This window comes from Lampetra planeri, chromosome 8, assembly GCF_965212315.1.
Source record: "Lampetra planeri chromosome 8, kcLamPlan1.2.h2, whole genome shotgun sequence".
In the NCBI taxonomy this organism is placed as follows: domain Eukaryota; kingdom Metazoa; phylum Chordata; class Hyperoartia; order Petromyzontiformes; family Petromyzontidae; genus Lampetra; species Lampetra planeri.
Window position 1 is genome coordinate 11,218,593 of NC_136114.1, and position 13,559 is coordinate 11,232,151.

Genomic DNA, 13,559 nt, shown 5'->3' on the forward strand with positions numbered 1-13,559 from the left:
TGACGTGGAAGCAAAAGAAAGGGGGCCAGAATAATAAATAGCCATTGCGACAAAAGCCTCGTTCCAAAATAGGAGTGCATTTTCTCGAGGTATCGTCTGCCTTTCGGTTTAAATTTGCAGTCAAAAGCTTCCCGAATGACAGCAACATCTCCCTTACACTGTCCCAGCACAGTCCAGATTTTCTACATTTACCGATCTTCCATCAGGTCCATGTCGCATGCACGCGCCAGGGCAATACAGCGAGAGGGGAGGCCTAGAAAGAGGCGATTCCAAGTGGCGAGCCGGTTCACTAATGTGAAGGGACTGTGGAGTGGACATGGACGTGGAGATTTCGTGGGACAGGAATGCGAGTAGAGCATGATCAGGAAAAATAAAACTCGAGTGAAACTAAACTTTTTTTTATTTTACCAGGTAAGGCCCACTGAGCCACATAGCTTGTTTTCAGAAGCGACAGTCACAAATGGTAGCTAAACCACAAAGTGGTTTATCGTGTGGAAGAAAAATCCACGCGACCACGGGGCGAACATGCAAACTCCAAAAATACGGGCGTCAGGGTCGGGATAAGGATCGAACCCATGACCTCTTGTATACCAGGCAAGGGAGTCAACACCTCGCCACCATGCCACCTCTTACCAGGATAAAAAGGTGAAGCATGGAAATGTCAATGTACAAAGATTAAAAATGTTAATTTCCATCAGAATTCTTTTGCGAAAATGTCCCGATCCTTCAAACATCAATGATGGGCCCAAATCACCAAGGTGATGTGTTTCAGTCATTTTATCAAGATGCGGCCACATTGGCTTGTATATAACTGCAGAATACTGGCAAATACAGAGGTGGCAGATGGGCCACGGTGGTAGCGTAACAAAATACGAAGCTTGAAATGCTTTGCATGTGTCCCTTGTTCCAACCCCATACCACATGTGCATCGACAGCTCTTTTAGTCAATCCACTGCCAGATGAGGAGGTCGATTGACCACAGTTTACCACACTGCTCAGTGCGGGGTTGGTAAAACGGTGGGGGGGGGCACAGGAATCGGTTCAGATACCAGAAATCGATTATCTAAGCCATGTCAGGGAATCAAACGCAAGTTTCTGGGTTGATAGTGCAATTTGTTAATCATTACACGTTCAGTTTGTAAAGCTTAAACAATTACTGTACTCACTGCTGTTGTACAAGAGTTCCGGTGATGCGTTTTTTAAAAACACACAACACTAATGTCTTAAAATGTCTTTGAAACATAATTTACAGCTAAATGTGAAACACTTTAAAGAGTCCCCAAACAAATAGTTTTAGATTCTTTTTCAGAAAAAATAAACAAGTTGAGTGGAATTGCAACACCTCTTACAGCGTCGCATTTATTTAACGCGTCACATTTGTAATTGGGGTGCAGGCCGTGTCGTGTTCAGGATACACTGGGCAAAACCACAGCATTAACATCATTAAGGTTGTACGTTGGGGGGAGGGGAAAGACTGAATCGAGGCAATAAAATTGGTATGTTTGTTTAGCTCTTTGCTAACGATGAGCATACCTACCTGCCCATGGCATGGAAATGTAAATGAATAAAACACCACATCAAACCGTCTTTTTACCGTTCCCTAAAACACACCGATGCAATTTGAATTGCTGTAAATGAAACTTTGTTGCGATATTTTTTTCTCATTCAGCAATTTTGCTGCTGGGTAGACTGTCATACCCATGCATCTTTGACAATCAGGTGAACAATGACTGTGTTTGATTGCGTTTGAACTATCCAATATCATTTTAGCGCAAGGATGCCATTAAAAACAAGGATAAGGCACCAAGAAAATGGATATAATGCGTGGCATCCAATTTCTACATCTTCTGGCAATCTGGAGCCTCAGGTCTCCTGCAAGTGGCAGGGTAGTTTACGAAGCCTTGTTAATTCTGAGTTTGATATAAGCAATATCCACCACAGCATTGCCATCTACGTGTAGACACCATTCGGGCGTTTTATAATATTACATTACCAAATTTGCAGCAGCTACACATAAGCAATCACTCTTGACAATTATATCACGAGACTAAATAGGTTTTATAGCTTATTGTCACATCACCGGGGTCAAGAGAACAAGTCAAAACATGCCACAGTCGTGACTAACACAGTTCCTACCAGATTTAAATGGATAACATGCAACATTGTTACCTTGCTTTAATTAAATTTTAACACTCGGAGAACTGTTCGTGGAAAAAGGTTAATATGTAAGCGGAGCTGAGGCAGGAATGTTAATTGTGCATTTGCACATTTTATAAAGTGTAGTTTATAATTACAATGTAAAATACCCACTGTAAATTATTCAGTTACCAACCGCTGTTCATCGCACACTCACACAAAGGGTTTCTTTCTCGTTCACGCCTATAAACACGCATGCAGATAGCCCGTGACATTTGTAAAAAAAAAAAAATACCAAATTCAAATAAGACCCATTTTTACGTTATTGCGGTGTTTGGCGAGGAGTAATTTCTCCCGGCAAGATTAAAATTTCACCCAGGACACGTACTCTTTTTGCACTCATTTCGGATCGGTTCGAGAGCAATTCGTGAAGGGAAGCATGCCAACGTAGAAAGGTGTTATATGAAACCTCATCATGGGACAGTGGGTTTCCATTTTTAAATCCTTTATATTAAGTTCACTTGCTTGCTTAGGACCGTGCAAATCTTTCGGTCGTTTTTTAACCCACTTCCCGTGATCCAATCGAGCTGACATTTTCCACACATACTCGTTGTGCGTGACAATTAATGTTCGTGAAAATTTTTTTCCTAAATTTTACACTTTTTAGGACAAAAATATTATATTTCATTGCCAATTGCTTAATGCTGCCATGCAATCATCTGACCCATAGGTGGCAGCCATCTCAAGCCAGAGGACGAGATGACTCTAGCCGCCACGCATATAAAGGATTTATAGTTAAAAACTTTGTTTTTACGGGTTATACTTGTTTTTGGTTCCCTTTGAAACAGTGCAAAAGCCCTGCAGATGGGGGCATTTCAAGAGACATTTAGATGGGACAACAGAGCAGCCAATCCGTGGGTGTCAGAAGGCACATCCCACGAGCCACACGTGATGTATTAGGCCGCTCGCTAATTGCTTTCTAGGCATGTACATTCTCGCCTCGCTCTCGTCGTCACCGCGTTAAGGGGCCGTCCATAAATGACGTCACGTACCTGGGGGGGGGGGGGGTCAGACATTTGTGACGTTGTGTGACGAGGTGGGGGGGGGTGAGAAATGTGACGTCACATCAAAATGCGCAACTTTAAATATAGACAAACACGTTCTACTTAATTGAATAGACTTTTTAATTCATGATTTCTCCTACAACATCAGAGTGCAGCGCCACATTAAATACGCACTACAATGACAATAGTTTAAAGCGATTTGAAGCATGTTTTATTTGCAAAATGGAAATATGGTGACGAAGGGGGGGGGGGTCAAACATCATCCAAAATAGCGTGACGTCATTTATGGACGGCCCCTTAAAGTAACTTATACAAAAATCATTAATATTTCAATGAGTTTCTTAAATAGAGTATAATTCACTCTGTATATTAAACTGTATATTAATGGTCAAACGGAACGGAACGTAATTTCTGCGCTTATCAATTCGAAAACGCGGCGGCATATTTCACGACGCTGCGGCTAGTTACGGGCTTATCTTCATAACCTTGGAAATGCCAATTGCGTATTTTTTTTTTCACGAACGTAATAAAGGCATAAAATTCACCGCAAGTCATCATAATCATTACCGTAACTCCTCCCGAGCATACAAGGGCGCCACAAGGCCGTGACCAATCGCCGGCGATAAAAAAAAAACACCCCCATCGGCAAACGTGGAGAGAGAGAGAGGTGTACCGCGCGCCTGTTGGAATTGTGCCGCTGATGCACCGGGGGTGTGTGTTTCACGGCACAAGAGAGAACACACGCGAGCAGTGGAGGAGGCAAGTGAGTAATGGCTTTTCCCTGTCAGCCTCCATCCATCAGTCTCCCACTGATGGGCCGCTGTCTGCGTCATCTACCATCAAACCGCTGATTGCTCGTCATCACTCACAGGCCCGCCAGGTTCAGCTTTCAACCCCGGGGCCGTATTTCACTTTTCTGGGAAAGCGCAGCAAGGAATAGGGGGGCGTGGGGGGGTGGGGGAGTTGAGGCAATTTGGATTGCTCTCTGTCTGGAGTGGCGAGGGTGTTCCGTTTGCCGAAAAGCGACTGATAAAGCAAATGCTTATTTTGTCTTCGGTGCCGAAGCCGTCACCTCATTCCCATCCCCCTCCTCGTGTCTCTTGCCTTTGTCCGCTGCCGCATTATAAAGTCTAAAATAGGTGAGCATCATTCTGATAGGGTCCGAATGAAGGTTGGGCCAAGGGGACCTCCGCCTATGAGTGGTCTGTCATAAAAATAAATAAATCTCGGTGCTCGGTGTCAGGTGCATTTCATTGCACACGGCTAAAAAAAAAACAACCCAGGCACTGCTCATCAGCTGCCAAATTAGCGGGACGTGCTGCTGGGTCCTTGGAGATAATTCCACTGGACAGGAGAGAGGGAAAAGCAAGAGGAGGAATATTACAGTTTGGGGGGGGGGGGGGCAGGGGTGAATTTGGAGGGACAAGCCGGAGCGACGGCTGGCCGAGGATGTTGAGGTCACGGAATCGCTACGCCCGCTGGCTATCATCACACAATGTCTGCGTGTGGCCAGGCGATCCCGCCAAGCCAGCAGTGTGCTCCCCCAGCTGTTTGCTTCGTGCCGTCTTCATTGAGGGCTCCGAGAGGTGGCCACCACCCCCCCCTGTAATCACTCACGCGGAAACCCCGCCGTTGCCGGCTCAACCTTGCACCAGTCCGATCGGCGGTCGACCCATTTTTCCCCTGATTGGCACTTGCATGGATAGCTTGCGCCTGCCCAGCCCTGCAGGCTTCGGGGGGCGATTGACAGCGCCACGACCACGTCACGCCTGAAGGCAAAGCGGCTTCGTTGTTCGTGCCGGCTTCACCGGCCCGAGCGAGAAGGATGGAAAAATCTGAAGGATTAACGAAATGACCTCGTGTCGCCGTCTTCTCATTCATACACTTCGCCACGTGCTGATGTTATTGAAAGCGGCAACCGACGATTGTCAGGGCACGTGCCCGTCTGCCACTCGTGGCGTGCGAGGGGCTTGTCGAAGCAAAGGTTGTGAGGCAGTGGCCGTGGTCCAGGGGATTGCCAGTGAAGAAGACTCCCAATTTCAATGGCGATAAAATAAAATAAACAGTTGAACGTTGCGTATCATTTCCAAAGTGTCCTCAGGCCACAGAGCGCGCAGATGTATGTTGCACGTATCACTTGATGGCATTTCATAAGAATCCTTCGGTGTGTGGAACCATTAACAATGAAAACGTTAATATAAAGCTCCGGGCTTGCGATAATGCATTGTTATTCATTTATCGCGCACCTCAACGGTGGCCCATCCCCTATTTTTCCAAACAATATCCATTAAATTATTTCAGGTTTCACATACCGTGCGGATGCTGGAGCTATAAAAGCCAGAACGAATGGCCATATCGCAATTTATTATTCTGATTTGCGTATCGCAATTGAAATGATTTCTGTGGCTGCGAGAGCGCGGGCGGATGTTCCTCATTTCACAAGCAGCAGAAACCCCGGGTTTTTAAATGTACAGAAATAATTTACATTTATAGACACACTGCGCTTTTACACACTGCATATTTCATGCCAAGCGTTGTACAATGACAGTAAAATAAAAAATAAAGAATCTCGACGTGTCCATTGCTCATTACGAATGCAACGTTCGCACCATTCATGTCCACTTTGAAAACGGATCCTGTACGTTATGTTTGTTTGTTGCCCATCGCATTATGCAAGGATAGTCGAAACCGTTCGAGAATAGTGGCGTTAAATATAAATACATCCACGGGCATTGTTTACATTTTAATTTGTATCGACATTTATATTGACTCTACTTCTTATTATTTGTCAATCCACTGCTGGATGAAGGGCACAAGATCCCGTGTTAGTCGTGCGTGGAGGGTGTTTGACCATACTTCACCAGGCTGGTTAGCGTGGGTTGGTAAAAGAAAGGTTGGCACTGGTTTGGATATCGCTCGCCAATTATCTTAGCCATGGCCGGGGATTTCACTTAAGTTGCCGGTTTCATAGCATAGTGCACGAACAATTGCAACACCACAACACCACCAACCACCACACCCTATTATGATAGCATCTTAAAATAATATAGAAATCGCAGCTTCAAATTTAGCCGAATATTACGGATTATTTTTCAAGGTCTTGTTCTCAAAACCTTTTAATAACCCTCCACTGCACATACAGCACCCACGCAGAATATGCAGCAACGGTACCGCATATCTTTTAAGCATCGACGCAAGATCCAGACGCGCCACTTTGGCGCTTGAGCGTGATCGTGTCGGTATGACAAGTGTGCCATTAAAGGCAAATCTGGAACCAATTTGTGCATCACCCGGAGAACAGAGCCGCGGAGGGCGGCACGCATGGCACGTCCAATACACGGTGGCAAAATGTATTTGACGCTGCGCTACATGGATTTCCCGTTACGCGGCGTGGCTGTCTGCGAAGGCGGGCCCCTACGCCGGGCTCAATGGAGGGCAATATCGGACTGTCAATTTCACTTTGTGGCCATGCGATAAACGCACACGGGGTGCCGTCGCCAGAGCCACGCTTTTCCCCGCGATCTTGCGGCACGGCGTGGGTGCAAATCGCGGCGTGCGTCCCCCCATTGCAGGAACACAGCGGCCGGGTGTGGGAAAATGCACTTCCCAGGACACTGGATTACAAGAATGATGGATGATCTGTTGGACTCGGCTCTAGAGAGAGAAAAAAGGTCCTGCATCTATAAACATTGTCTTCCCACTGTCCTCCCTTCACAGACAATGACAAAGTTCCCCTATCTAGCCTCCATAGGAGGTGAGGGCAAGCACGTGCAGTTAGCAAGCACCTATGAAGGCCATGACGACGAATCACACCTTGACCAACTTTCGCCTGTCCAGTGCTGATGTTTTGCATACCACACCAGCAATTCGTTTAAGGCTAAGTCGATATAAAGGAGGCCCAGTACCAGTTCAGATATTCCCCACCGATGTTAGCCCTGGTGGGGAATCGGTGCCGGGCTGCGGGTTCGTAGTTTAGTGCGCCAATCACAATGCCACCGTTTCACCGCCATTAGCATGCACACACACACACGTACGCAAATCTGTGAGTCACTCGTATAGCCAACAGCCGTTCAGCACCCCTTAATATTTGCCACGGGACTTTGAGTCACGGCCACATGAAGCTGGCGGCAGTATACCGCCACCACTGTCCATGTGGTCGATTCATAAATTGTAGCAGTGGGAGTTGTCACTGATGGATTGGCGAGCAACACTGCCTGGGGGTCGGACAAATCGACATTGCATTCCACAAGGGGAGTGGCTATGCTGAAGTCAGCCCGGACGCAGCGATGCATACACGCATGCAGACAAACAGCAAATCGCTGAATATGCAACAAAACCATCGCGGCACAACGATGGTGCGTCATCATCATCGTCGTCGTCATCAGCCGTGGTGGAAAAAAAGCTGTACAGCTCATTGGATTCTTCCAGTATGAAATAAATATTCTGATGATGCAAACTTGTTACGAACACCTGCAAGGTGATCCATTGGTGCCGACACCGACTATTCTAATAGATGTAAAAAAAATCCCCCGTTTTAGATGTAAAAACTAGATGCGTGTGCAAAGATGCGCAGGCAAAATATATATATGTGCACACACGTTTGCACGCAACCACGCCCGCGCACACACCCCAAACGCCGAATTGTTTGCAGCCTACGGCCGACAAGCTACTGCACGCACAAACGCGCACACATCCAATATCCGCAGATGGTGTTGACAAAGGTGATTGGTCAGAGGTAAGGGAGGTCTTTGCGGGAAAATGATTTGCTCCAGGAGTTCATGGATTTTGCGCTGAAAATGTTGGAATGGGGTCAGCATTTTGGAACCGGCCGGTGATCACGACCGCCAGTATGACGACAGTGAAGGAGTGCTGCTGTGAAATGCAATGATTTCATTTGCGCAATTCATAATTCTATCACGCGGAGCCTATTCCATGTTCATTTTTGAATTATATATAGGCGCTATACAATTTCTGGAGAGAGTGGTGGTGCTGTGGTTAGTGGGGAGCGGTAGTGTAGCGGTTAGCAGCTACGCTACAAACCTGGCGCCCCGAGTTTGATTCTCGCTCAAGGACAAAATAAGTTACGATTATCTCAACCGGTACTGGGCCTCCCCTAGGTCGAATCAGCCTCAAATGAGTACCTAGTGTGGTGTGTAAACATTGATACTGGGGAGACAAAGGCGTCAGGGGGTTGTACTGGCTACCCACCCCCTCGTGTGCAGTTCTGGCCTTCATAGGTGCTCGCTGACAGCACTTGCTCTAACAGGCTACATGGGGGATCTTTGCTGTGGTTAGTACACTGCGCTGTGCACCCCACACCCTGGTCTCGATTCCCAGCAGAGGTTAACATCGCTGATGATTGACATGAGAATCGTTTCTGGGAGTCCCCCTTCACCAACTGGCGTAAACCAGTCGGATGTAGAATGGCCAAAACAACTTTCATGAACGAAATGTTATGGTGAGGCCTTCATCTGGCAGTGGATAGACAAAGGGTTATAAAAGTATTATTACATTATTTTACACACTCTATTGGTGTATTCAAAACAGAACTGAAGATAGGGCTACCAGAAATTGTCTGCTCCCCGTTATCGGTGAACACATTTCTCATTTGGTTTTGAGAAAAGTCGAACTAAAAGTACAATTCACGAATGGACCTTGGGGACAATGAGGATAAACCCACCACGGTGCTAACACACAACTCAAGAGGAGCGTATCAATTTCCAGCAAATAATTTCAAAGCTCATTATTTACAGGGTATCTTGCAATGTTGACTTAGCTATCACTTTCCTGTCACCCTTTGAAAAATACGCGCCAGGCCATTAAGGCAAGTGCGCAAATCCCAAAAAAATTAATCAGAGGGATAATTAGATTACTAACGGTGTAAATTAAACACGGTGACATTGGGATTAAGCGGGACCCGTCAGGACTGAGCACACACAACAAACACGGCGCTCTGTCCATTAGCCTTACTGTTGAAGAATAAAAAAAAATGCCACCCCCTGGAATGCCCTAGCCCTCATTACCATAAACCATATATCTACAGCATAAATTTGTATACATTACCACATGTGAAGCCCTGGGGCAGAATGCGTGTGGTTCGTCAAGAGCTGACACACGAACACAATCAAAAAGACTATGCTGCTGTACTTATGGCTATGCGGGTGAATATGGAAGAGGTAATGGATATTTAAAATGCTAGTGCTCGTGTAAAATTAACTCATTGTCAAAAATTGCTGATCACAGTTCACGCTGGCCAACATAGAGAGAGCGATACAATTTGGAAATTTCGTTTTCCTATATCATGGGAATGTCCCCTAAATAAAGGGCGATCTCTTTACGCTCGAGGCATGCAAGCAACTATGTGCCCCTTCATTCCAATTTTGCGACGCCTAAATTGGAGCCACTTATCATTTCTTAATAACATCGCGTTACATTAGATAGTTAGCCGCATGAAACTCACAACCAGATGAGATTATAAGTACGCACGTGAAATTGTTAATTAAGTCAATTGTTCTTTCATGGGATAATGCTCTAAATTCGAGAGGGTATTTTGTTAAGTTCTGAAATTAATGGCACATATTTACATTCTTGGAATTTTATTTAAAAATAAATAAACTAATAAAGGCCCATCTACGTTGAATGATTTTCCCCCGTGTAACCCGATCTCATGTGGTCATACCAAAACCAGCCGTTCGGGACTTATGCTTTTGTTTCCCCCTTGTGCGATAAAACCAAAGGCGGCCCAACTGGAAGAGGTCGGATTTCTCTGCTCATCGGTTCATCAAGGTTCAACCAGTACGAGGGCAACGTGTCACAGGCAAGGCAAATCGGGCCGCATTCACTCGTGCGGTGCGTACAAAGTCCTTAGTAAACTTGCCATCGTGTACCGGCGGCTTGGCCAAATGAGCCAGCCGGAGGAGAAGGACGCATGTCTCCCAAAGATGTCAACAACAGAGAGCGTTTAGAGTGGACGAGCTGCACCGCACGCAGGCTCACAAATGAAGAGGCAACAATCAAACACGCGCGGCGGGTTTTAATTTACGCGCCGTGGCAGCGTGTTTCACCTCCGGGGGGACAAAGGTTCACCGATTTTCGCGTTAGTCTCTAGGCTCCCCTGATGTTGCGGTTGTGGTCGTGACGGCATCAATAGGCACCGCCCTCGCAGGGGAGAGCTCAATATCTAGGGGAGAGCTGAATATCTCGGGCAAAGCGAAATACCCCCCCATCGCCCCGCCCCTCACCACCCCCCCTCAAAGATGATCTCCCCATGTAAAGGACATTGCCAAGGCAACTTTTGCCAACAGTGCCTAAACATTTCGATTTAAAGTTTTCGTGACTGCAGGGATTCATCTTCTTGGTTCTTTCGGTAAAGTCACGTAGAAGGGAAATAATAAAATAATACAAATAAAGCATAATAAAATAATTCTCACGACGTTTCGGCCACAACGCACGCAGCCGTCCTCAGGTGAAGAATAGGTCTGTCGGAAAGACAGCGTCTGAATGCTGCTTGCGTTGTTGCGTTGTGGCCGAAACGTCGTGAGAATTATTTGATTATGTTTTTTTTTTCCCTTCTACGTGACTTTACCGAAAGAACCAAGAAGATGAACACTGATTAATGTTTTGTTCCTTCTTTCTCCCTCTCTCTTTCTCTGTCTCCGCTTCTCCCCCCACACTCTACAGCCGCCCCCCCCCCCCCATAACCACCCGAAAATAGCAATTCCTAGCCTGTGTAATCAAGACGTGCGCTACAGCAACCGCCTGGGTGGCTGTCAGGCAACGAGACTGTTGAAAATGCCACATGCTAATGAAGGTTATTAATCTAGGGATGTCATAATCACGAGGCCCCTCCCATGCCCCCCCCCCCCCCTCTGGTCAAGAGCATCCAACTACCGGAACCAGTTAAGCGTAGCGGCTGGCGTTATTTAATTAACCGTTATTTATATCACTATACCAGTGCAGGTTTACGCTCATTTCACCACTTCCCACCCCTCCCCTCTGCTGTAAGCAGCCGTAATCTGCGGCCATAAACGTGATTAAACGTGCAGAGTTCCCCACAAACAACGCCATAGCGCAGTAATAACAACAACACAACAACAATAATGCTGGATGCGTAATTGTTAGCGAAGGCGACGGGCTTGCGTTGAATTGCAATTGCCATTGCCCATCGTAATGAAAAGTAAATGAAGATTTGAAATTTTCGTGACTGCAGGGATCCATACTCTTTGGTGCTTTCGGTAAAGTCACGTGGGTAGAAAATAAAATAAATTAAATCACGACGTTTCGATTGCAACACAAGCAATCATCATCAGGTGGGAAAACCACAGCAATAATTTTTGTTTACCCGATTGCTTGTGTTGCAATCGAAACGTCGTGATTTAATTTATTTTATTTTATACCTACGTGACTTTACCGAAAGAACCAAAGAGTATGACAGTAAATGCTTTTCGTTCCGTACGACAACGCGAGACGAGGCAAGTGGGAGGCGGATGAGGTCTTCAGAGCGCCCACCGCACTCGTCGTTAGCACTGCCGCAATACACAAGGATGTACACAAGGATGTACACAGGTGGTCCCTCGATTTACTTAAAAAAAACGCACGTGGAAATGAAATTTTCGTAAATCAGAATGGCTTTTCCCATTCATTTAATACCAAAGATTGGGGCTGTGTCATTCCAACTCTACTCCTCACCTGAAAATGTCCACCTATATCACTTTTCACAATACGAAAATAACATGAGTATTAAAACGGCTGAATCATACTTTTTTTTAACAAAAAGAATTCACCTTTTCAAGGAACTCACCAAAAAGATCTGCACGTTGGAAAGACCGGACGGGTGACGTGGAGGCGTCGCTGTTGCCCTATGGGGGATACCGGGACACTGCCGCAGATGGATGACGCAGCTTGCCGGGTGCCTCTTCTTTGATCTCATGGCACGTGCGCCGTTAGTGAAATTTCCTTCATGTGGAAATTCGATTTCGTTCATCGAAAAGTTGCCCGCCCCCCCCCCCCCCTAATATATCAGTTATGTTCACGTGACATTTCGTAAACCGAACGTTTGGAATTTGAGGGAGAGCGGTAAAGTTTTGCAGGTATTGTGGGCAGTGCCCCCCCCCACTCCTTCGCCAGAGCAAAGAGAACACGGCGGTGTAAAGATGACGTTTTACTGGTAGGAACCTCCTGGTTACACCAGCCCGCAGGGGATTATTGTGTCCGTCCGTCGTGCAGGGAGGTGCTGGGTTGGGGAGGGAGGGGCTGGGTGGGGAGGGTGGGGAGGGGCTGAGTGGGGAGTGTAGGGAGGGGCTGGGTGGGGAAGGTGGGGCTGGGTGGGGAGGGTGGGGAGGGTGGGAAGAGGCTGGGTGGGGAGGGTGGGCCGTGGGAGGGGTGGGGCTGGGTGGGGTGGGGCTGGGTGTTGTGGGGCTGGGTGGGGAAGGGGCTGGTCACCCCGTGGTGCCCTTATAAAACTCAACGTTTAACCTACTCACGCCGGCTTGTGCCCGCCCTCACAGTCGGGCATATTTGCGGAATACACCACGCCGCCGTTGACCCTGGCCATTGACCGAGCAACCCAACGTTCCTACCAGCTCCCTCCGCAGGAATGTGTTTTCATCGCCGGAGATTGCACATTAAAGCATTTAAAAACATTAACCATTTTGTATTTTTTTTTTTATTAACAGTTGCGTTTAATTCTGTTACGTTACCATATTTTTCCCCAATAAGGAATGTTAACAACTAGTAACGCAAATCTTTTAAAAACATCGGGTGGAATTTTCAGGCTCACTCGGTGCACAGTCGACAATGAAGGCTCAATACGAGCTTGTGTTTTGATGTCAGCATGAATAGGAGGACATAATTTCACATCTGTCCAGGCAAAAGACTAAGCTAAACTGACCTTTGTTTTGCAGAAGTAAGTGTGACATGTTTTTATATGAACCATAAACGATGTCAATTAACCTTTACCCACTGCAGCTGACATTCAAAGAGCAAGAAGTAGATCGTTTTTTTTCCTTTCAAACCAAACTATAAAGTGTTTGGAAAATAATCAATTTAATCCAATATATATAGTCCATAATATAGGTTTTTTTTGGGTTAGATCGCGTAAATATAAATGTCATTAAACCCAACACCACCAGACAGCCAGATTTGGCTGTCACCTGATGAAGCTAGTTGAAATTACTGGCGAAACGTCGTACTCAGATTGTAAATGTTTTGAATTTGCTCTCCAACACACCGGTGTGCTGTACTAGTAACGATTTGGCACGTTCTGTTTACGTAACAACCCTTACTAATTGGCTGTGTCGGGTGGTGGCGGATTTAACGACACATTTACGCGATCTAACACAAAAAAACCCTATATTTTGG

The 13,559-nt window shown here is 46.3% G+C and overlaps 1 protein-coding gene across 3 annotated transcripts in view; it reads right to left on the bottom strand.

Annotated features, from left to right (window-relative positions):
* The window catches only part of LOC144720328 (serine/threonine-protein kinase BRSK2-like), a 202,073-nt gene that overhangs the window by 46,379 nt on the left and 142,135 nt on the right, over positions 1–13,559 (bottom strand). The window lies entirely within an intron of this gene.